This window comes from Dermacentor silvarum, chromosome 3 (assembly GCF_013339745.2).
Source record: "Dermacentor silvarum isolate Dsil-2018 chromosome 3, BIME_Dsil_1.4, whole genome shotgun sequence".
In the NCBI taxonomy this organism is placed as follows: domain Eukaryota; kingdom Metazoa; phylum Arthropoda; class Arachnida; order Ixodida; family Ixodidae; genus Dermacentor; species Dermacentor silvarum.
Genome location: NC_051156.1, coordinates 39,910,138 through 39,935,932, shown reverse-complemented (window position 1 = coordinate 39,935,932; position 25,795 = coordinate 39,910,138). Strand labels below are relative to the sequence as shown.

General features: G+C 46.6%; 1 long non-coding RNA gene across 1 annotated transcript; it reads right to left on the bottom strand.

The window, feature by feature from the left end:
* Window positions 1–9,284: 9,284 nt before the first annotated feature.
* Window positions 9,285–24,773, bottom strand: LOC119444312 (uncharacterized). Its single transcript, XR_007466221.1, has 3 exons — window positions 24,660–24,773; window positions 19,718–19,885; window positions 9,285–9,510 (listed from the first exon to the last, which is right to left on the bottom strand). It is a non-coding gene; the product is annotated as an uncharacterized LOC119444312 (long non-coding RNA).
* Between the last annotated feature and the right edge of the window lie 1,022 nt (window positions 24,774–25,795).

Below are 25,795 nucleotides of genomic sequence, written 5' to 3'. Positions count from 1 at the left end.
GCCGCGATGAGTGCCACGGACAGCGCCAGCGTCAACGCCAGTGTCAGCACCATGGACAGCGCCGCGGAGAAGACGGCTCGAGCCGCTGCCACGAAACGGCCGCGGCGACAGGCCGATCTGAAAACTAATCAGAACTTGAGTCGACCCCATGGCTGCTTCGCTTACTACTCAGTTCCCCTGCGTGAAGATGGTGTAATTTTTTCCCACAGAACCAGCAAATGTATCTAATGAGCAGCTACTATTGCTATACTCGCTCATGTTATTTCACTGTCTTATCGCTAAAGGAAATTAATTATTAAAGCAGTCGGTACGAATGGGATATTCATTGTATTTGTGTGTACATATCGGATGTTGACCATGTTTAAGTTTAGGATATGTATAGAGGTATCAAAACTGGTCAACAAGGAAAAAGTAACAGATATCCGAAATTATAACGTGGAAAAGATTTACAAAGCAGTAAAATATGGGCGCAGCATGAAATCAGTCAGAAGAAAACTTGGCATAGGACAAGGAAAAATGTGTGCACTAAAAGATAAGCAGGGTAATATCAGAAATTTTGATGACATTGTAAAAACAGCGGAAGAATTCTATACTGAACTGCACAATACCCGGAGCAGCCAAAATACTTTCTTTCGAAGAAGAGAAGAACAGGATGCACAGGCTCCTTCTATCCCTAGCGATAAATTAGAAGGGCATTGAAAGACATGACTAGGGGGAAATCTGCTGGAGAATATGGAATATCAGACGATTTATTCAAAAATGGAGGAGCTATCATGTTTGAAGAACTTGCGGCCCTTTACACGCAATGCCTCACGACTTCCTTTGTACCAGAAAGCTGGAAGAACGCAACATTATCTCATCCATAAGAAGGGAGACGTTAAAGAATTAAATAGTTATAGACCCATTGGCTTGGTTTCAGTATTGTATTAAAATATTCACGAAGATAATTTCCGATAGAATCAGTGCAACACTTCAGCCAACCAAGTGAACAGGCTGGCTTCAGGCAGAGATACCCCGCGTCGCAGAAAATGCAGCGTCAGCGTCGGTATCGGCGTGGATATCGGGGTCCGTGGCGGAAAAAATCATCCGCAACCACTCCGACCGAGCAGGCCCTTCGTCGTGGTGCAAGGTGTTATTGAACAAAAATTGAATTTCTCACAGTGAAATATCTTAGAAAAATGGTAAAGTACAACGTACAGACATGGTGGCGTCGGACTGTTATTTCAAGGTATGAGAAAACGTAATTCTGTTACGAGGAAACTCAAACACAAACCTCTTTTGCCAGCATCTCTACCATAGAAACACCGGCTCACTCGGGTAGCCTACTTGCGAAAATCTTATCCAGATTGCGCTGTTATCCTCGGTAGGTCAAATTCGGAGTTGGCCTGCCAAATGCGTTTTGAACACGCGCGCGCGTCGGGGCAATAGCAAACAAATAATAAAATAATGAAAAAAAGGTCCTAGGGCCTTCACACGCGAACGATGCGAACGTGTCCTGATAATGCTATCGCGTTCCACACATAAAGGCGAAGCTTAAGCGTCCTCCAATTATTTCTACGATGGATCATATTTATGCCATCAAACAAGTATTAGAGAAATCTGCGGAGTACAATCAACCTCTGTATATGGCTTTCATAGATTATAAAAAAAACATTTGATTCAGTAGAGATACCAGCAGTCATATAGGCATTGCGTAATCAAAGAGTACAGGAGGCATACGTGAATACCTTGGCAAATATCTACAAGGATTGCACAGCAAGCTTGGTTCTCCACAAGAAAAGTAGAAAGATACCTATAAAGAAAGGCTTCAGGCAAGGAGACACAATCTCTCCAATGCTACTCACTGCATGCTTAGAAGAAGTATTCAAGCTCCTAGACTGGGAAGGCTTAGGAGTGAGGATCAACGACGAATATCTCACCAACCTTTGGTTTGCAGATCAAATTGTCTTATTCAACAACAATGGGGAGGAATTACAGCAAATGACTGAGGACCTTAACCAAGGAAGTGCAGGAGTGTGGCTGAAGATTAGTATGCAGAAAACAAAGATAATATTTAATAGCCTGGCAAGGGAACAAGAATTCAGGATCGCCAGTCAGCCTCTAGAGTCTGTAAAGGAGTACGCTTATTTAGGTCAATTACTCACAGGAGACCCTGATCATAAGAAAGAAATTTACAGAAGAATAAAATTGGGTTGGAGTGCATACGGCAGGCATTGCCAAATCCTGACTGTGAGCTTACCACTGTCGTTGAAAAGAAAAGTGTACAATCATTGCATTCTACTAGTGCTAACATATGGGGCAGAAATTTGGAGGTTAACAAAGAAGCTCGAGAACAAGTTAACGATTGCACAAAGAGCGATGGAACGAAAAATGTTAGGCCTAACGTTAGGATACAGGGAGAGAGCAGTGTGGATAAGAAAGCAAACAGGGATAACCGATATTCTAGTTGACATTAAGCAGAAAAAATGAAGCTGGGCAGGCTATGTAATGCTTAGGATGGGTAACCGGTGGACCATTAGTGTTACATAATAGTGTCACGAAGTAGTGACGCTGACGAAAACAGTCGTAAAACTGTGTATGACGAAACTGATTCTTTATTGGGCGAACCTGTGCCCACAAAAGCAAGCTACACTGAAAGCACAACGATAGCGGCGAACACAGTCGGCGATCGTCGAAAATCCGTTCTGCGGTGAAACGCGCTGAAACGCGCCGGCTTTTATACATGAGTCATCGAATGTTCCACACTCCAGACTTGTTTATGACGTGGCTCAAGAACAAGAGCTCCTCGTATGCAAAGCGGCACTTTTCTGGCTTCAACGTGAGTCCGGCGGTCTTGAATGCTTGAAGAACTGTTTCAATGCGCCGGAGGTGTTCCTCGAAGCTTGAGGCAAACACAACGACGTCGTCCAAATAGACGAGGAAAGTCTGCCACTTCAAGCCTGCCAGTACTGTATCTATGATGCGTTGGAAAGTGGCAGGCGCCGAGCAAAGACCAAACGGCATGACCTTGAACTCGAACAGTCCGTCTGGTGTTATAAAGGCAGTCTTCTCCCGGTCCCTCTCGTCGACCTTCGATTTGCCAGTAGACGGTTTTGAGGTCCATCGACGAAAAATACTTTGCGTTCTTGAGTCGATCCAAGGCGTTGTCAATCCGTAGAAGAGGGTATACGCCCTTCGTGATTTTGTTGAGGCGACGGTAATCAACGTAGAAACGTAGGGTACCGTCCTTCTTCTTCACTAACACCACGGGGGACGCCCACGGACTCTTGGACGGCTGGATGATGTCGTCGCGTAGCATTTCGTCGACTTGTTGCCTTATGGCCTCGCCTTCACGCGCCGAGACTCGGTACGCGCTCTGACGGAGTGGGCGGGCATATTCGTCGGTTATGATGCGGTGCTTGGCTACAGGGGTTTGTCGAATTTTTGATGACGACGAGAAGCAGTCCTTGTATCGCAGGAGCAGGGCTTTTAGCTGTTCTTTCTTATGCATGGGAAGGTACTGATTGACGTCAAAAGCTGGTTCAAGTACTGCAGTCGTCGTTGCAGGTGCGCTGGAATCCATGAAGGCGAAAGCACTGCTGGCTTGTACTATTTCGTCGATGTAGGCGAGCGTGTTGCCTTTGTTAATGTGCTTGTATTCGGGGCTGAAGTTCGTGAGCATCACTCTTGCTTTCCCTTCACGTTGCTGAGCTATGCCTATAGCGACGCAAATTCCACGGTCGAGCAGTAAGTGATGATCGCCGTCGACGATGCCCTCCATGTCTGCAGGCACTTCGGTACCGACGGAAATCATTACGCTGGAGCGAGGCGGAACAGTGACTTGTTTACCAAGCACATTTAGGGCATGGTAACTGATGTTTGTATCCGGTGGTGTCGCTTTGTGTGTTGAAAGCGTTATCGACTTGGACCTTAAGTCGATGACTACACCGTGTTGGTTTAGAAAGTCCATGCCTAGGATGACATCCCTGGAGCATTAATGCAGGATTAGGAAGCTCGCTGTGTAAATGCGGTTCTTAACCGTGACTCGTGCTGTGCAGATTCCAGCCGGCGTTATTAGGTGGCCTCCCGCTGTCCGGATATCGGGTCCTGGCCAGGCCGTTTTCACCTTCTTCAACTTGGCGGCGAACGGGCCACTGAAGACGGAATAGTCGGCTCCAGTGTCGACGAGAGCGGTGACGTTGTGACCATCGATTAGCACGTCTAGGTCGGTAGACCGTCGTCTGGCGTTGCGGTTAAGTCGTGGCGTCGGATCACGGCTGCGTCGGCTTGCTCCGCTGCTGCTACTTCGCGTCGGCAGGTCTTCTTTCGGCGGCGAAGTGTTGTCGTGAAGGCTCTTTCCAGGCGGCGTGCTGATATCTCGTCGTGATGATTCGCGAATATTCTTCGATGGCGGCGGAGGATCTTCGGCATTGCGTCGTACAGCAACCGCACCTCCATCGGTTGCTGCTTTTATTTTCCCGGATAGGGGCTCACGGACCTGCCCCTGGCTGGGCCAGTGTATGGTCGGCGCTGCGGTGAGAGTTAGCGCCCTGGTGACGGCGAGCGTGAGGGTCGTCGTCGTTGCCACTGGGTTCCGGCGAGGTAGTCGGCGATGTCACGTGGCTGCTCGCCAAGCTGTTAATGTGGCGCGTTGACGGCGAACCCTCATAGGCCCATCTAGCGGTATGGGCATCGGCGGTAGACATGACTAGCTTCCCCGCAGTGATAGCAGAGCGGGCGTTAGTCGGGGCGCGCCAAATATCCGTCTTTCTCGGGTAGCTGCGCTGGACGACGGACGGGCGTGCTGGCGGCGACGGTGTCGCAACTGCGGCGTTCCGGGGCCCTGGCGCGAGCGCGGAGGGGCGCCTTGACGACGGGCGACGGCGGCGTAGGTCAGCGCTTCCGGCTGAGGTTGCGGCGATTGCGGTTTGCACATCGGGAACTCCAAATGAGCGCTGAACTTCCTCTTTGACGATGTCGGCGATAGATGCCACTTGAGGCTGCGACTTGGGAAAGAACTTCTGCAGTTCCTCGCGAACGACTGCTCTGATGGTCTTGCGCAGGTCGTCGCTGCCAAGTGCTTGAGCGTCGATGTTGTTGGCGGCCAGCGTTCGACGGTTATATTGCCTTGTCCGCATGTCGAGCGTCTTCTCAATGGTTGTGGCCTCGGAAATAAATTCAGCAACAGTCTTGGGCGGGTTGCGTATCAATCCCGCGAAGAGCTCTTGCTTGACACCTCTCATCAAAAAGCGAACTTTTTTCTCTTCTGGCATGTGGGGGTCAGCGTGCTTGAACAGGCGAGTCATCTCCTCCGTGAAAATCCTGATGTTCTCGTTGGGCAGCTGTACCCGGGCTTCTAGGAGAACTCCGGCCCTTTCCTTGCGCACAACGCTTGTAAAGGTCAGCAGGAAGCCGTGGCGGAACAGGTCCCATGTTGTCAAGGTCGACTCCCGATTCTCGAACCACGTCCTGGCAGCATCTTCCAATGAGAAGAAGACGTGGCGCAGCTTGTCGTCGCTGTTCCAGTTGTTAAATACAGCGACCATTTCATACGTCTCCAGCCAGCTTTGCGGATCCTCAAATGTTGATCCGCGGAACGTCCGTGGCTCCTGGGGGTGCTTTAACACGATCGGTGTAGGCGCCACTGGTGCTGTCATGGTTGATGCGGTCATCGTGGCCGTGAACTTCCTGGTCTTCTCGGGAAGAAGTCCGTACTCCGGGGGTTGTTCTCGTAGCCTGAGGCTAGCTCGATGGTCCGGGACAACGTTTGCACTCTCTTCGGGTTTCGGGCTTGGATCACGGCGTTTCGGGGGCATCCGCTGCATGGACACAAAAGCACCTTCACCAGATGTCACGAAGTAGTGACGATGACGAAAACAGTCGTAAAACTGTGTATGACGAAACTGATTCTTTATTGGGTAAACCTGTGCCCACAAAAGCAAGCTACACTCAAAGCACAACGATAGCGGCGAACACAGTCGGCGATCGTCGAAAATCTGATCTGCGGTGAAACGCGCCGGCTTTTATACATGAGTCATCGAATGTTCCAGATTAATCCCTGGTACCCGCAGTGTCTTCCAGAAAGTTCTAGACAATTTGCGTCGGTCATACAATCAGATAACATAAGCGTCGGTGAAAACAGGAAATGGCAAAAAGCATCGATAACGTTCTAGAAACTTCCGATACAGGCGCGTCTTGCGCCGAGCGATAAAGTTTAACATTTGTTAGCCGGTGGAAAGCGGACACCGGTGAAAGATAAACATGTATACGTGTCAACAGATACCCAGATTAGGGAAGCGCAGTCGAGGACAGCAGAAAACTAGGTGGGGTGATGAAGTTAGGAAATTTGCAGGCTCAAGTTGGGTTCAGCAAGACAGGGGTAATTGGAGATCGCATGGGGAGTCCTTCTTCCTGCTGTGGACAAATAAAAAGGCTGATGATGGTGATGATTATGGTGATGATGATGATGATGATGATAGAGGTATTAATGTCAAACCGGTTGAGAAGAAGCTGGTAGTCAAGCTTAGGACGGGATAGTACTGCTCGGTGTTGAACAGTTAAGATTGCGGCTTTCTTAAGCAGTTCGGTGAGCGATGTTGTTAGTTTGTGCTTATTAGTTCTTTCCTTTGTACACCTTCTATTTTAGTAATTATTTTGCTAGTGTATGGAAACCAAGCAACAATTGCGTACTGAAGCATTGACCTGAGAAATGTTTTGTGAGCTAGAATTTTTCTATCGCTTGGTGATAGTCAAAGGTGTCTTCGAAGGAAGAAAATGCGTTTCATTGCAGTGGCTGTAGCTTGAATAATATGGGGGTGTTCTGTCTGACGTTGTGTGGTAAAGGTAATCCGAGGTACTCGTGTTGAACTCGCACCAGCGGTACGTGATGAATGGTGTACATAAAGCTCTAGTTACTTTTTTCTAGTGAATGATAGAACAAGAGATTTCTTAGTATTGGTAGTCGTCTGCCAGTTGGCACACCACTTAGACACCTCAAGTCATTGTTTAATGTTATGTGGTCATTATGCTAGTTAGAATTTTAATAACGAATGCAGTCACCTCTAAACAGTATGTAGTGTTTGTGTCACCTGATTTAAGGATTGTATTATCTTTGCGGGAAAAAAGCAAAGATAGTACCACTCCATAAATCAGGTGACACAGACTCTCCTTCCAACTACAGACCGACATCACTTACTAGTACATTATGCAAGATACTGGAGCATATAATTTTAAAACACCTAACAACATATTTAGAAGAGAATGGAATACTAACAGCCAATCAGCATGGGTTTCGGCACGGGATGTCAACGGTAACACAGTTGACAGAAGTTATACATCACCTAGCACAGACTATTGACAACCGCGGTGAAACAGACATAATATTTCTAGATTTCAGCAAAGCATTCCATTTTGTGTGTCACAACAAGCTAATTGCAAAATTGGAATCAATTATTGGAAACGGAAGCATTACAGCCTGGATTAGAGATTTCTTCTCACAACGTTCACAGTTCGTTTTCCATGATCAAGCATCATCTGATACAGTTCCTGTCACATCTGGCGTTCCCCAGGGCTCGGTTTTGGGGCCCTTACTATTTTTAATTTACATCATTGACAGCGTCACTAACATAGAATGCAGCATAAAGCTTTTTGCAGATGATTGCACTATATATAAAGAAATAAGAATTTATGAAGATCACCTTACTTTGAACACGATGCATTAACGTGATAAATGCCTGGTGTGAACAATGGCACATGTTTATTAACACTAAGAAATCGGTGTCAATGGTAGTAACAACAAAGAAGATTAAGTCAGAATTCACCTGCTTTCTCAATGGTGCACCCCTAGCTAAAGTTCAGCAACACAAGTATCTAGGACTGACTCTAGCATCTGACTTGAAGTGGAACAAGCACGTTGCCAACATCACTTCAGCAGCCACTTGTAAGCTTTTCTTCCTTCAAAGGTCCCTTAAATCTGTTCCTAGTCATATCAAACTGCTGACCTTTGTGCGGTCAGTACTAGAATACCCCAGCACGGTTTGGTTTCCTCACACAAAGACAAACATAACCGAAGTGGAAAAAGTTCAGAGGAAAGCAATACGGTTTATTCACAAGTACAAAACCACTGACTCGCCCACAGAACTCCTGGCTTCATCCACAATGGACACACCGGTAATCAGAGCAAAGCAAGCTCGGCTAAAATTCATACATAACCTGTTGCACAACCGCTTTAGCATAAATTCTTCAAAATATATTAGTTTCTCTACGTCCCGTATTTCACGCCATAAGCATAATAAAATGTTAGTTGGACACATTTAACTACTCTTTTTTCCCTACTGCTGTTAGGGAATGGAACAACCTCGACTCAGCAACAGCTGATATAGAATTACCATCATTTTTTAGTAAAATGATAGAAAAGATTAAGGAATAACTGCTAGAACAGCTTTCGTCTTATGCAAATTTTTTTACATTGTTTAGATCAATCTCTTATGTTATGTTAGATTGTAATAAGTCACACACTGTTAGGTTGTAAATAGTTGTGTCGCATTTATATTTAATGAGATTGTATTGTATCACAATTTATTGTATTGATCTCATTTTCTTTCTTCTTAGATAGCGTTAGAGCGGACATCACTAATTAAATGCATGAAACGATGTCTTTTTTTCTGCATATGTGTTTTCCAGACTGTACTGCGTAGCTACATGTAGCGTATCTAATTTTTTGTACTTTGTATACACATTACCTGTGAAAAATGCTGTATCAGTGCTTACATTGTAACACTATGCCCATCTGCTGTTGTCTCGATAAAGAGACTGGCAGTATTGAAAATAAATAAATAAATAATGATTCATGTGATTTTTGATTGTAGGCCATTTATATAAATTAGAAATAAAACTGGAGCCAGATCATTTCCTTGGGGTGCCCCCGATGCTGCCAAAAATTATGTGCGAATGGATATTTCAAGGGAAAAAAGGGCTTCAGATGTTTTGCTTGGGACTGTGGGTCATTTCTTGCAGCATTCCGCCAGCGCAGGACAAATACGGAAAGAAATCCCATTCATCTATTATTCACCACTTTGAATGAGAGGCATTGTTCGCTTCATACTAAGCATACTGCGGAAAGTAGACAGGCTCCTGCAGTGTCTCGCCAAGTTTTTTGCAAAATCAGTAATATTTATGTGTCGGATGGCGGGATCAAACCAGAATCCCTAAGCCAAAAGACCGATACTCTATGAATTGACCGACAGAAGCTTGCGTACTTATTTCGTTCAAGCGACAACTGGAGCTTTGGGAACACTAGTGCGTCAGCCACGTCACAGAGCAAACTTTGTCTTGCAGTTCTTGGAATTGACAGCGAAAATAAACGATCAGCGCGTTCATGCAGCTCAATTTTTACGCGATCAAACATACGCCTCTCAAGCTTACCACGCTAACCAAGGACGTCGTTGTCTTCAAGGGGTTTATTCCAATGGAGACAGCAAATATCGCGGACACCAGGTAGACAGCGGCGGCGCCATAGTTGAAACAGACATACTGCGAGGAGAAAACAAAAACGTAGTATAAACGTTTTGTGGTAAGGAAACACACAAACAACAACTTCGACAAAAAGGCGAAGTTTCGCCCGAAAGGAGCAGTATCGATTGCGGTAGCAAACTAGTGGACAGCTATACGAACTAAGGATAGTAGTTTTATCGGGCATATAAATTTGTAAACATAGGCATACTAACTGAATGAACAAGCATGGTGTCATGCGCGCACAAGCAAAAATGAATGCATCTAACTCGATGACCGCGAAAGCTCGCTGTCAAAACGATGGCAGCCGCGTCGAGCGAATTGATTTTCGTGCCGCAGTTCGCATTAACGCGAACTACGAGGGGAAAACAGAGCGCAAGGTGGACTGAGTCTGTCCCCGCCGCAGATCGCTCTCGAGTAAAGTGGCCAGGGCGGGCGCGCGCGGCGTAGAACGCTATGGGGTCTCGTCCGCCGAATAGTCCAGGATTGGCTGGCCACCAGACGACTGCCAGCAAGATGTGGGACGAACGAGTGAGCTACAGGCTCACCTCCTCATTTCTCCAGTTCCATTGCGCGACTAGCTTGGCCAAGAGCACACGCCCTTTCCCTCGCCTTTCCACCACGTACGAGAGACAGTGTGCTCCCCTCCGTTCAGCCCCTGCCCGCCGCAAGAGCTGACGCACGATGACCTCCTCCGCTTTCCTCTCTCACCCCTCAGAACAGGCACCCTTTCTCTTCCAGCGTTTCATCGCTTTCCCTCCGACTAGCCCGACCTACCATCGTACGATAGAGAAAGAAATTCAACAAGAGGGGGACACTCGGCGAAAACTAGCAACAGGAAATACGTCACGCTAGTATTCACATCAGCCGATAGCTGCCGCGAGTATCGAAAAAAAGAATGTGAAATAAAGTTAACAGACATTGTTTATTTATTTTTTTATTTTTCCCGCTCAAGCTAAAAAGCTTTACGTGTAAATGAACTTCGTGACTTATTTCTCTTATGTTACATATAGCGACAGGCCAACGACGCACCAGATGCATGCGTAATGCGCCAGACACTCCACCGACGCGTGCGAGGACAGCTGCGCGTGTGAGTGCTCGCCTGTTCGGCGACCCGTCTGTCTCCTTTTTTTTATGTAGCCTGGTTTCTTGGGCTCCAGGCGTATTCTTGCATTCCTTCGGCACTTGGACATGACACCACTGCACTATTAGACTACGGCAAAGTGAGAAATTTTGTTTCAGTCTCGGACGCAATTAGGCTTAGGGCACGGGACCGAGACCCTTGACGCATTTAGGGTAAAACAGCTCGGCCGTCCTGGCGCCGTTAATTTAAGTTAATGAATCGTGCTGGGACATGTTTCGGACGCTTCCTAGGGGATTATTGTAAGTTATTTCGGTACTGCGGAGGCACACTGGCTGCACAGGGCACTGTGACGCAGTTCGCGAGAACCAACTCGGACGTGGTGCGTAGTCTAGTCCATCTTGTTAGGAGAAGTTCGTGCCGCTTTGTCTGACGCCAGACATTACTGAAAAGAAATTTCGGTACTTTTTGGTTTAGTTTTGAGGCACGCTGGCCGCAAAGGGCGCTGTGACGCAGTTATCGACAAGCAGCTCCGCCATGGTGACAAAGTTAGTTTGGCGTGTAATGAATCCTAGTGGGACAAGCTTGTGACGTTTTTTGTGGCCCCGCAACAACATATACCTTCTTTCGGTACTAGCGCTTATCGAAAATGCGCTGAGCGATTGCCAAGAGTGATAACATGGCAGTGTGTTGCTGGCGCCGACAGAACGCGCAAGAGATACCTCCGAGGCACATATCAGAAACTTGTAATTCGAATGTTCCGTCTTCTAAAGAACTGAAAACAGGCTTTGCACCAACGCATTCGTTTTGAGTGCGACTAGAAAGCATTCTGCGACCGTCTAGCATAGTCCGGCTGGGAGCCTCTGTTCCGTCCATCTCTGTGTACGTAGCGTAGCATCGCGTCGCCTGACACCAAGTTTTGTAAACGCGAAGTAGCCCGTGTATTTGTGCTGTTAAAGTGCAGGAAATAATGCCAGAGAATGTGGGAATGCTTAGAAATCAGATGTTTGCATATTTTATGGTATTGTTTGGGATGAGTCGGGTATTTTCTACGCCTTGTATGTAAAAGCGAATTGCTTTTGTTTGTAATGCCGCCCATTCACCACTTTCACACGTTCCGCCTCTATAAGCAGTATTCCTATGTCTAAATAACAAAATGACAAAGGCTTGTAATTAACTTTTTTTCAGCTGATGCAGTCCGGTAGAGTTTCGTACGGGAAATACTGCTCACCTCGGGCCACACCCTTGGATGAATGCCCAAAAAGCGCAGAACGAGCATTTATATAGAGAAAAATAAACATTTCCTCATTTCACAAGGTGTCTTGCGTCTGCTTTCTTAATTTCACGCGGCGCAGATCAGATGGAGCGTGAAAAGATCGTAATCATGTTTACCAAATAATGAACCGAATTCGCACACAAAAATTGCGCGCGGTAAAAATAAAGAAAATATGGGCGCAACCGGCCTACCGGTGGCCAGCTAGCGTTCAAAAGCGCGCCCTCGAAGCCGGAAGTGTGGTTCACGTTTTCACATCAGCTGCTTGGTGTGCTACAGTCAATTCGGCCGCTGGGCTACAAGTGTCTCCTCTTGTTGAATTTCTTTCTCTATGGTCGCACCACTGACCTACAACGACAGCGGCCGAAATATCCAAAGGAAGCTTTCGCTGTAAAATAGTGAAATATATTTGAAACAGGTGTAACGGAAATTAGGGCTGCATTGCCTACAGGAGTGCACGTTGTGTAGACAGTTTGCATTGTCTGCATTTTTTACAGCGTAAGCTGTTATGGGCTCATTCCAATAGCCGTTTCGGGTGGCGATGATGCCGCCGCCCCGCCGCGTAACCGAAAACGCGAAACGCGAAAACGCAGGAAAGGCGAAAAAACTACCCGATTACCGCTGTGATCGAATCCCGCGCCAGCTGCGTGGGAGCCGGATACTCTACCACTGAGCCACGCAAACGCTTGTTATCTGGCCGCGGAAAATACCCTTAATGCAAGCACGCAGGAGGAGACGACTCGAGCCTCCCCCAGTATGGTGGCGCCATCTAGGTAAGATGCCTCCAAACGCAGTGTCCGCAGGCGCAGACGACGATATGCGATTCAGACGAGGCGCGCAATCAACGCGCTCCCGAGCTGCCGAGCCTCCGCCAGTGTGATGGCGCCATCTAGATAAGGTGCCTGCAAACGCGGCGCACCCGACATGTAAGTTGCAGTTGTAAGGCTTGATCGGGCTTAGCAGACTGCTGTGCAGAGAGCATTACAAACCTTAGTCGCCATCGACCACGGGCGGACAGTTCAGACCGCTCTCGTCAAAACGAGGCGAACAGACTGCCGCAAAGACCCTGCTGTGCGTGGTGCCCAAATTGGAGCTACTCTTGAGCCGCTCCACCAGCTTACGCTGTGACTGTGCTGCGTGTGCCGCGCAGGCCTGTGACTTTTTTTCCACTGGTGTAGAAAAAGCGCAGCTCCGCCGACCTGCGCCAAGGCATTTTTATAGCAGTACTCTAGCATGAAGACTACATTTTCTGCACCGTAGTAGTTCTGCACCGTATTAGCATGTGACCACTAGGTGATGTCTCCGGAGATTTTGCACAAAACACGAATTCTTTAGTGACCTGTACAGTACCCAGAGCATCCAAATGGAAGTATAGATGAACAGGATACAGACGCTGCTTATAAAACTAGCGAATAAGTTACAAGGGACTTGTCAGACATGTCCCAGGGAAAAGCGGCAGGTGAAGATGGAATAACAGTCAATTTCATCAAAGATGGAGGAGATATGCTTTAAAAGATTGGGGCCCTTTATAGGCATTGCCTCGCGACTTAAAGAGCTGGAAGAGTGCGAACATTATAATAATCCATAAAAAGGGAGACATTCAAGTGAAGACAAGGTCGATCCACATAGGTCGCGAAGCTTCGGGCGAAAAGCGGTTGAGAACAAATTGTCACCGACATCAGCAAGAGTGGATATGGGAGCAGCGATTGAAGAGCGACTATGTTTGGAGGGATTGAAAATTCGGAAAGGAAAGAGCGTTTTATAAAGAAACCGAGACACAGTGAGAATCATTGAACGAAAATAACGTTCCTAATCAATTTATTATATGCATAGAGAGAAAAGAAGAGACAATTCTGTTTTACTTGATCATTATCAACAAATACCTTTTTTTCAGCACCCACCGTAAGAGCGCCCATCGATAGCGGCGGGAGTTTACGTCACTATCACTTGCAATGCAATGCAGCTCTTGAAGTGTGCAGGAAGGCGCGCCCGTAAAGTTCACCTGTTACAATGCGCCCTGCTCATATGTTGTGTTGTTTTGCTTGCCTACGTTTGTCTAAATTTGGTGACGCGGGTAGTTTCATTGTTTCTTAACCTGTTCAGTCAAAAGCTGCAAACATGCTGCAAAACAAGCTGCAAACAAGCTGCAAAAGCTGCAAACGAACGCTTTGGCGTCCCACGCCAAAGCATTCGTCGGCCTCCAAAGAAAGTATGTTCTGTGCAGGGATGCGATTTCTACACTTGTACGGCTGACCTTTTTCTGCATCGCTTTCCGCGCTGAAAGCTCGGAGCGCCCATCAAGTCGTATGGCGGGGCATTTGAATATACAGCTGTAATGGCAGGCCTCCGAAAACAAATTTCGCGCCTTTGAGAACAAAATGACGTCACTTATATTTTTAACGGATATGACGTCACATTATTTTTCCTTCCGCCGGAAGTGTTCCGTCCTCCCACAGATGGCGCTAAGGCCCATGAACAGCCGATGAACCGCCATGTTTTGAACGTATGGGCTTCTATGGAAGCTTCGCTACCAGGTATATCTACCTTGGTAAAGATTTATAGGCCCACTTCTTTGCTTTCAGTATTGTATAAAGTATCAACCTACATAACTGCCCATTGAATCAGGGCAACCATTGAGTACATTCGACCAAGAGAACAGGCTTGTTTTAGGAAGAGATGTTGCACTGCGAATCACATCCATGTGATCAATCAGGTAAATAAGAAATCCGAGGAGTACAATCAATATGTCAGTATGGCTTTCCTAGACTGTGAAAAGGCACGTGATTCAGTAGAGATACCCATGATCATGGAGACATTGCGTATTCAAGGATCACAGGTGGCATACGTGAATATCCTTGGAAATATAGTATTAGTAGTAGCAGTAATATCTATAGTAGTCTTTTATTGTTCCAGACATGTAATACATCACATGGTTGAGGAGATGGAAAAAAAAGCCACTGTATCGCGGCTTGACAAAGCTCTCATCTCCCGTAAGTACATCAAGCAGTTGCATGCCGACGGATGATCCATTCGATAAGATTATTGCAAACAGTATATTAAGCGAATACTATAACGTAACTGAAATCTAAAGTTCTACATTACCACAACTATTACAACTACAGAAGGAAATCACAAAAATATTTTCTTAAGGTTCTTATATGAGATGTTTTTTAATAGAGAAATCATTTAAACTATGGTTATTTAGTGTTGACGGAAGAGCATATTTCCGTGCTTGCATTCCATAATTTGTGCGCGGCCGTGGGACATACCAGAATTCATGGTGTCGTGTTGTATAGTGATTTGGGTTCCTCTGTAAATTCGCAGTATCCGATAGAACAGTACTTCTGTGCTTAATTTGCGACTTATACAGGCAGATAATACGCATGGGATAAAGAGCGGTAACTTTCTTAACACGTAAACTAGAGTATAGCGGCACTGAGGCAGCTGAAAACGGCACATTGGCAATAGCTCTTAAAACACCCTTCTGCAGTGTTATTAATTTGTTCATATTTGTTATCGTGGTAGTTCCCCACACCAAGTGGCAATATATTGTGTGTGATTCAAACAGTGCAAAATATATTGGAATCTACCAAGATTCCACAGCTACCATGGTTCTGCAAAAAAAATGTAGAAAATTACGTATTCAAAAGGTGGTCAGGCAAGGAGCCACCAACTCCAATGATATTATATGCATGCTTGCAATAAAGTTTGTAGCTGTTAGACTGGGAATTCTTAGGAGAGAGGATAAACGGCGAATATCGCAGCAACCTTAGGTTTGCAGATGACCTTGTCCTGTTCAGCAACACGGGGGTTGAATTACATTCAATGATTAGGATTCTTAACCTAGAAAGTGTATGAGTAGGCTTGAAGATTAATATGCAGAAAAGAAATGTAATGTCCAATAGCCTGGCAAGCGAACAAGAATTCAGGATCACCAGTCAGCCTTTAGAGTGTGTGCAGGAGTATAGTTATCTAGGTCAATTACTCACAGGAGACCACGATCACTTAAAGGAAACTTACAGAAGAATAAAAATGGGTGAGAGTGCCTACGGCAGTCATTACCAAATCATGATTGGAAGCTTACCACTGTCGTTGAAAAGGAAAGCGTACAATCATTCCCATATACTGGTGCTACCATATAGGACAGTAACATAGAAGTTAACAAAGAAGCTGGAGAACAAGCTGACGACCGGTTATGAGTGATTGAACAAAAACTGTTAGGCCTAACGTTAAGAGCCGGAAAGAAAGTGGTGTGGATTACAGAGCAAACGGGCACGACATATATTCGAGTTGACAATAAGAGAAAAAGAAAAGGCGCTGGGCAGCCTGTACCGCGTAGCGCAGATAACCGGTGGACCATTAGAGTTACAGAATGGATACCAAGAGAAGGGAAGCGCAATCGAGGTCGGCAGAAAACTAAGTGGGGTGATGAAGTTAGGAAATGTGCAGGCGCAAGTTGGAATCAGCTAGCGCAAGACAGGGGTAATTGGAGATAGCAGGGAGAGGTCTTTGTCCTGCAGTGGACATAAAGATAGGCTACTGCTAATGTCGTATTTTCAATAAACACCGATTGTAATAGCTTTAAGTTATTCCGGCCCAATTTTCGACGATCGACGCATGTGCTCGTTTCTATCGCTCTGCTCAAGTGTAACTTGTTTTTGTGGGCACAGGTTCGCCCAGTAAACAGTTAGAATTGTAAATAATGATTCTTGCAGTGTATTCTTGACCATTGCCGCAACGTGCCATATAACACATATTTATTCTTTTGTGTACAGTATGGCTCAAGTAACGTCAAAAATTCCTGACATGATTTGCAACCGCTTGGTTATCGCAGCTCGTTGAACATTGTTTAGGCGACAAATTCGCTAAAAGGAAATAGGCAGTTGTTTATCAACTACGCGTGTTCAATACCAGTGATCATAGAGAATGCTGAATCGACAGCTATTATTCCTTAATGTTTGTCCTTGCTGTGCTAGTTGGTTCATTTTCGTAGGAAACACTAGTAAGCGCGAAGTGAAGACGGGACAAAATTGCAAAGCACTAGTGCTGTACACGTTCCTTTAAAAACAGGAAAGAAAGCTCGTTCCTTCCTAATCTTGAAGCGAGTTCCCAATACAAGTTACTTTAATGCGAAAGGAACGAGTTCCAGTTAGACTTTGAACATTGGAACGTGTCGTTACATTAACGTTACATTTGATTTTTTTAAATTAAAATATAGTGTCGCATAATCGTGAAGTGAAATAAAGTGACCAATTTAAAACTCGCATCGAAATACGTATATCATACGAATTTTAACATTGCCGGCGGCAAAAAATCTGGAGATAAGAAGAATGCAAAGAAACGCTACGAGATGAATTTTTTTCAGGGAGCACCGGACATACTCCAGACAGGTCTAACTGCAAAGAAAGGTGTAACTGTCTATTACAAGTGCAATCCATATGGCACTTTACAATTCGGTCTTCAAATGCGTAGTCAGGATACTGCAGATGTGCGAAAAGAAAGTTACTCACATGCACCACTATATCCTCCTGAGACCCGAAAACAACAGCGGAACATAATCGCTCTTCAAAGTGGTTTTTATTGCCTATTTTTATGTCTTGAACTTGAAAAAGAATTTTTAAAGTTTGAATACCACGGATTGGTGTCAAAAGCTCCGTCTCCATGTACGTGAAAAAAATGATTATCTCCATCATCTTTTCATGTTAGCTATGGTAAAAACTGCATTTCATTGTTTAAACGCTGAGATGAAGATTGAACTACGTGTAATACATTGCCATGTTGCTGCCGCGTCTGGTATTTTCACGCAATCTCGGTGACTTCGAAACACACCTCGAGGTTGCTTTCGGCCGTCTGGGACGACACAGAGGTACAGACCAATTTATTTCTAAATTTCTCGAAAGCGGATGACAAGAATATGAGTAAAACTTCTTTACAGTTACACATGCACCGCACTTCATAAAAAGAGTGCATATTTTGTGTAATCTTATCCGAGTGAGCTTCAAACAAATTTGAAGGTAATGTGCATTACACACCTATATATTGTTCCTTTCGATGCAGTTTCTTCTGCAAGAAATTTAATTATATCCCCCTAAGACCCCTTCTGCAAGGGGTCTTAAGAGGATATAACATAGGTGTGTAACAATAGATAGGCGTGTAATTAATGCTTGTGCAATATTGCAGTTTGAGTAAGAAAAAATTGTCCAGAATACATATTTGCAATTTAGTAAAGACCCTTGTTTGAACTCAGCAAGAGTTACATCTCGATGTTGGTGTCCGACAGACAGGCATGGAGGAAAGAAAGTATAGGAGGGAGCGTCACGTGACTATCTGGAAACCGAGTCATAAAAAATATAACGAAGAACTCACGAAAGAAAATTAACCATAGTCACGTGACAGGCAAGCGATAGTTCTTCGCGCCTCACGCGGTCGCCCATCCGCCCTGCATGATGTGCTGCGTACGTACGTGCGTCTGTTCAGTGCCATGCAACGTTTACAGAAGGAATGCCGTTCGCTCTGCCGTTCCTTCGTAAAAATAACGAGTTACTGTTACAGTGACACCGACCGTTAACGGAACGATGGCATTCCTCCGTTCCTCCCAAAATGAACTAGTTCCCACAACGCCGTTCTTTGGAACGCTGTTCCGTACAACACTACAAAGCACTTTATCTGCATGGTTCCGACTTTCACATCGTCTTCACGTTGAACTCGATAATTTCTTTAATTTTTTCTATAGTTGTTATTCTGCTCAGGGGAAATTGCGGGAAACGTTTATACTTTATAGACGCACGAGCGATCGCGACCGATCCATTTCCCAAAACGTTTGGCAGACCCACCTGTTGTTCACGTATACGTAATGCGAAGCATTGCGAGAATTGTTGCCGGACAAGACAGCGACGCGCGCGTCGAACTGTGGGGCCTCAGCGGCACGAGACGCACTTTTTTTCGTTTTTCTATGGCTTAGGCTGTGTTCCAATACTCGCCGTAGATGACAAAGTAGATGGCTAAACAGACAGCGGACATCTTAAGTCATGTTGCAATTCTCACGAAGACGTCAAAGTAGACAGCTTCGCGAAGGCAGCATCGAAGTCAAAAACAATGCAGGCTACTTTCCTATCCGAACACGATGGCAGCTGAGCAGGACGCTTGGAAAGCCCACAGGAAGGTTGTCTGCGCACCATAAAACGTAAACACGCTATCCTACACGCTTAATGTAAGTCACATCGTGTTTTTCATAGGTTCGCAGGCGAAAATACCTAAAATACAGAAATAATGTGCGCTTTTCTCAACTTTTTCTTGTCACCGCGAGGTGGCGTCACGACACAGAAGCGTCTTCCATACGTCTTCCAGACGCTTCGAAGCACGTTCCATTACATAACCGCGAAGCTTTTTTGGTTGTCTCCTTAGCTGTCTTCATAAGCTGTCTCCGAAGCTGGCCAGAATTGGAACACACGCTGACGGTTTTAAAACGTAAAACAAGCAAACGATTCAGTTAGGGACCGAGCGAACCGATAAACGAACAAAGGTTTTCCTTGCGGAGCGTTATACTACCACATACAAACGTCTAAACGTTGACAAATTAAAGCTCACGCGTATATAGAACGTGATGCCGGAATACGATGCCGCCAGAGCGTTATTTGATGCTCACTTCGCGCCGACAAAGCTCACACTGAACGCGCTTGCCCGGTTTTACCCTGTCCTCCCGCAAACGCCCCAACGAAAGCGTTAGTTTTTCTCATGATTTACTGCATATGGTGGTAACTTACTGCTGGATGAACCACAAAAATTACGCAATACAAATGAATGGTCTCAATCATACAAGAATACGTGGCCATAAAAATATTTCGGTATAGAGGATACAACCTAAAAGTGCTCACGTATATGGTGTTTGTAATCACGTAGGTGAACTGTTCACTGATAAGTCCTACGCAGAGCATGTGCAGTCCCTGCAGGCTGTATGTGAAGGACATCAGTTGTAGGACGGTCAGGTTGCTGTAGCTCGATCCTAGAGCGCTGATCAACAGGAAGAGGCTGGCCGCAAAAATCTGCGAGCATTGGAAAAAAAATCTGTTGATGTACTGGTATGTTAGCAATACCAGCGCTTTAGAAAGTGTACTTGCTCCCTAACATTATTTCAAAGAAATAATAAGTGCAGCACTGTGATTCCAAAAAACACCTCCGAGCGATAGTTCTCCAGTGCTCCTGGGCCCGTATGGAATAAGGTGCGTGAACGGTTCGAACTTTATTTATTGTTCGTAGGATAAAATGGTGCGCGAGAGTGCGTAGTCTTACACTACTTTGATGTGCCCAAACCTGCAACAATTAGCTTTTCAACTACGGAACATACCCAATGCACAGTACCGCACAAAAATAAGTGCCTGCGAATTGCACAAAAACATTATGGTTTATTCCTCTTGCATAGGAATCGGTAGAACACTAAATTCGAACGTCTCTTCACAGAAGCTGCTGCATGTCTATTGTACCTGAAGAATTAAGTTGTAAGTAGCCATCAGCGGCACCCTACCACTGCAGAGGCATCCTCGACAATTGCCACACAAGCGAAAGTTATCGAACGACTCGCTTCCGGGCAACATCCCCAAGAGACTGCATTGCAGGCGCCGGAGCACTGCGCAAATGCGCCATAAACAACCGGCGTTCGCAAACCGCGTAAGCGTAACCGAACGAGTTGTTAGTAAAGCGCTTCGTGAAGTCGCGGTCCGCTGCAGCGAAATGTGCCCAATTTGCGGGTTGGCGACCGTGTTGCTTGGCGCGCAGTGTCCTGTTGGCGAGCCGCTTCGGCGAAGGTACGAGCATTTTGGTCCGACTCCGTAGTGTCTTGGGCAGCCAACCGAGTTTCGCCGCGCTCTGCTTCAGGAATGCGAGTGGCAGAGTTCGCAGCATGCACCGCGAACGTGCGAAGGCGTTATGCTTCACGCTGGCGGCTCTCTCGCCGCACCAATACGAGATTCGCCCGTCGACGTTGCTTTTCTTTGCTGCTTAGCACAGCAGTTTTTTACAGCAAAGCTGCATATGTCTAGGCGAAACACTCCCGGTCCGACCACAGAAACCCTCCGGCGGAAATGAACTTATCGAAAACCTATCGAAAACTCACGTCTCGTTCACTTGCTATGTACGAAAATCGACATGGAAGGGTACGAATGTATGACTTACATGACTGATAGGCCATGACATCAATAACGTAACATACTCGTCAGTTACGTCACGATTAACGATTATAAAATCACGGGTGGCGCATACCCGCATTAGATATGCGAGTATGAGCCAGCGACACGAAAGAAAGAAAGAAAGAAATCACGTGTGGCTCATACCCGCATTGGATATGTGGATATGAGCCACCGAGAGCAGGAGCGGGCGAGATCTCGTCGTCGTCGCGCCAACGCCTTGGCAGAATATAGGGCCCGCGATGCGGAGAGTAAGCGGCAAATGCGAGCCAATCCAGCGGCTCGTGCGGCTGAGCTGGACAAAGACGTAACCAATACTTGAGAAACACTTTTATGAACCGTCAGGATTAACGCAGTGATAAACACCGGGGCCGCACATTTCAGCTTCGCTGGCTTACCATCAGTAGGGGGTGCACCGGTGGTGTAATTTTTAGATGCGAAGCATCTTATGGTCGGGGCTATGTCACTCCCTCCCTCCGCCGTGCGGCGTCCACACCCACACTGCGCATGCGCATCCTCCTCCCCATCCTCTCCTCTCGGCATTCATGCGCATCCCCCTCCCCGTCCTCTCCTCTCCTTGTCTCATCTCCTCTCCTCTCGGCATTCCTCCTCTCCTCCGACGCTCCTCTCCTCTCCGGATTGCGCAACGAATGGCAACACCTGCGGCTCCGCGCGCGATACTGCGAAGCAGCTTAGGTTAGAGGCGCGACTGTAGGCGCCCCAGAGGCACCGGCAACAGTCACCAACGCCGCGTGCGAACGCGGGCAAAACGCCGACGGCGTCGACAACAGTTCTGCAAGTTGCTGGTGCTCCTGCATGTCCAAGTTTATACAGCTGATAAAACTACCTTGAGTCGACCCCATGGCTGCTTCGTATACTACTCAGGGATCCCCTACGGGAAATGGTGTAATTTTGCATATTCGGGTGGTCGTGTTAGAGCGCTCTGGTACCGTTACAAAGGTCATATAAAAAAGTTACTAAGCGTTAACGTTTGTATAACCGGGTTCCTCTGATGATAACAAAGCAGGATCATCACTTTCACACCCGGTTATTGTCGTAATACAGCTTTAAAGTTGTTTTGCGCCACTTGTCTGGCACGGCCAGAGCGCTCTGAAACGACCACTCGAATATGGCATTAGTTGGTACGACCGCAACTGAAGCCGTAGGCGGCGTGTACGTATGCTCTGCTGATGCATGTTGAAGCTGCACTTCGTTGGCGACGAGGCGTCACAGGCTGATCCGATACAAACAACAAACAATGTGCGGAAACTGCATCGTCACCTAAGCATCATCCCGCGTGTCAGCCTCCGCTGCGCTGAGACCATGGTGTGAGACTCTTTGGGTGGGGGGACTTCTCGGCTTGCTTGCGTGACGCGATCGACCAGATAACGTTGCAACTGCGCGCTTCCATCGGCCCAGTTGCGGCAGCGAATACCAATCGGCGGGACGACGCAACTTGAGTTAGAACGCAGGCGAGTGATTGCGCGGGCAAGAAATGCGCGCATAACATAATCACGGCCGTGACACAACCAACCATAGAACGGCGCCTGCACGCGGCGTCACGTCTCCGTATCTGCTCATCGAGGCGATGCCCTCTCCCCCACCATCTCCCTTCACCACGGTAACCTACTTTCGCGCGTCACTCAATCACTTTGGATTTTCCGCGAAACGCTCGTTGCCATACTAAAGGGAGGTAAACCAATAAAACGTTTTCTGTCTTTAAGTTGCGTCGTTCCGCCGATAGGTATCCGCTGCCATCGCCGGGACAATCGACGGACACGGTTGATACTTTCGCACGTTCATCTGGTTAATGCAGTGATTTGGGCTTGTTGGTATGACATCGTGAGGCTTATAGCGCATGAAAAGACAAGGACGAATGAAGAGGTGACACACACACAGCGCCTGTGTGTGTCACCTCTTCATTCGTCCTCACGATCTGGTTAATAGCGTCTCGCGAGGGTCCTCACAAGAGTATATTATATCTACCACCGTGGCTGAGACTACTGAAGCGCTCACTGTCGGCGCTCGTTAATGTGATGATGCAATACTTCCTTCACCGATCCGAGATGGAGGCACCATCCCTATCAAGAATTCATGTTTTACGCGTTCGCTGCGCACGTAACATCCGTTACAGGAAGTTGATCGTAGACCCCGGCATAAAACACTTTCGTGTTAAAACACAAACTGAAAGTAGATTATGATTACAAAAATATAGGCCAGTGTGCTGGGTGAAATTCGAAAGCGGCTTTTTATATGTGACGCGGATGTGGTGCTCCTTTAAGTTCAATGCGCATTCTTTAGCTAAGGTGGGCATCGGAACAAGGAAGTATTATTTGCCACTGTAAAGCAGGCTGTCAATTCCTGGACGAATTTACCGGTTATAAAACGTTCTTAGTGCTTATCTCGCATGCTTTGTCTGCAGACGTGACGATAGCAAGCTCCGCAGTACAAAAAGGCTTTAACAGCACATGTTCCTGCTTCATAATAATGAACGATATGAATGCAATGACCTGTTTTTGTTAAAGTGGGAGTTTTGCCACCCTTGTGAATGCAACGTCTAGGCCTTGCTGTGGGTTTGAACAAGCCAGTTTAGATGTTCACTCGCCGTGAATGCTAAGTGGCTGTGGTGTTGGTCGCGGGATCAAATCCCCGCAACGGTGGCCACATAACGATGGGGGAGAAATGTGAAAACACTCGTGTACTTAAACTTAGGTGCACGCTAAAGAACCCCAGGTGGTCCAAATTATTCCGGAGCCCACCACTACGCCATGTCTCATAATTATATGGTTGGGTTTGCATGTAAAACCCCATAATTTAATGTTAACGCGATAGCGTTTAGGGCCCCGTGTTGCAGAAAATACGGTGTCAGCAACCGGCGTGTGATCGCGGGTGGCGGAGAAAATCATCCAACCACATCGACACACACAGCGCCTGTGTGTGTCACCTCTTCATTCGTCCTCACGATCTGGTCAATAGCGTCTCGCGAGGGTCCTCACAAGAGTATATTATATCTACCACGCCCTCCACGTGGTGCAAGGTTTTGGTGAACAAAAATTGAATTTCTCAAAGTGAAATCCGTCAGAATAATGGTAAAGTACGACTGTGTCATTCGGCGTCGGATTCGCCATCGGATTGTTTACCAATTGGCGTCGGATTGTAATTTGAATGTACAAGAAAACCTAATTCTGCTACGAATAAGCTTAAACATTTCTACCAGACCTGCGCGCGTCGGGGCAACAGCAAACTAATAAAATAATTAGAAAAGGTCCTAGGGCCTTCACATTTTAATATAAGACCACTTATACTGCCCCTCGAAAAACGTATTTCCAGCAATACATTTCATTTTAGAGTAAAGCCGATTTTAAGGGGATCGGCGTAAGCTTGGCCTTTGTAAGCTGGCTTTCCCACGTTCAATGTTGCAGAGAATGAAACCTACTTGCCATATGCGAACGGGTCCCCATAACGCTATTGCGTTCCAAGCTTAAAGGCGAGGCTTGAGCATCCTCCACATCTTTTCTTTAGTTTACATCTTTTTCTTTAGATGACGTGAAATATGGGTTAAGGACGGCGCATTCTTCCGTTTCTCTCGCCTAACGGTATCTCTAACAGCACAATAGCTACTCTTTATCATGCGTACCACTTCGAGGGCGTTGAGTGCGCCGCTGGGTGATGTGACGTAGGCACTGCTGATACCCACTTGCGACCAAACGTACTGCAGGCTGGACGTATTCCCGGAGAGGATGTCTTGCAGTGTGTCTGCCATCGCCTTTGTTGTTCTTGTTCTTGTTCCCCGTTTCCTCCGTTGCGGCCGCAGGTTTGTACTGTCGGCTTCTTCTTCTTTTGCTGGCACGTCACTACCTCGCGTAGAAGGTAGCTCTGTTACTCATAGTAATGGTGTAAGAAACTTAATTTAGGCGTTCACACCCCGCCAGAAGAGGCTTTCTTGCATTCCTTCATTTTTATTGCTTCAAACAGCGACAGGAATCGGGCTCACTAATCTATGGTGGCCCTTGTGCAGCGGGAGTCTTCGGTACCCTTGGTTGCATGGTGTGCATTTTAAACTGGAAAGGGGCAGAGATATCCGAGCAGCCATTGGTACTTGGCTATCTCACATTAGTTAGCCTTCTCTATACTGGGTCGTACTGCACGAACTGACTGCAACAGCAACGATAACACTGCCTGGTATAGTGCTTAAGAACTCGTTCTCTAAGTGCGAATTATTCCGAGCTTTTTTTTTTTTGGCACGCCGAATAACTGGTCTGCGCTTGGTCAACTACACCAATTCGCAATAATAAAATGTCTGCGCAAATACGGCAGCCAGAACTGCAGTTTGAAACAAAGCAATCATTTCCCCCAGTTGCACCAAATCACTTTCTGATTCCCGCTGTGTTCTGCACGGGCGCCTGAAAAACAACCGGCCTATCGATCCTCCACGCACATAGACCGCAACACATGTTCTCAGGCTCGGCCTTAGCCATCACTGAAGCTTGCGTAGCTACCACCGCGGTACCAAAGTACAACGCCGGAGTCCAGAAATAAAAACAGGGGAAAGAAGTAAGCGGAAAATGACAATGAAAGACAAGGAAAAGAGCTGGATGGTGTGAGCGGCCCACTACAACGCAGAAGGCGAGAAGCCACCCGTCGCTGCAGACCAGCGCATCTGGGAAGTCTGTGCACGTCGTTAGATCAGTGCAACAGGGAAGTGGTGCGAAGCACCACTTCGCAGTTATATTTGGTTTATTTGCCTAACAGTCTCGGTCATTGAGCCATCCT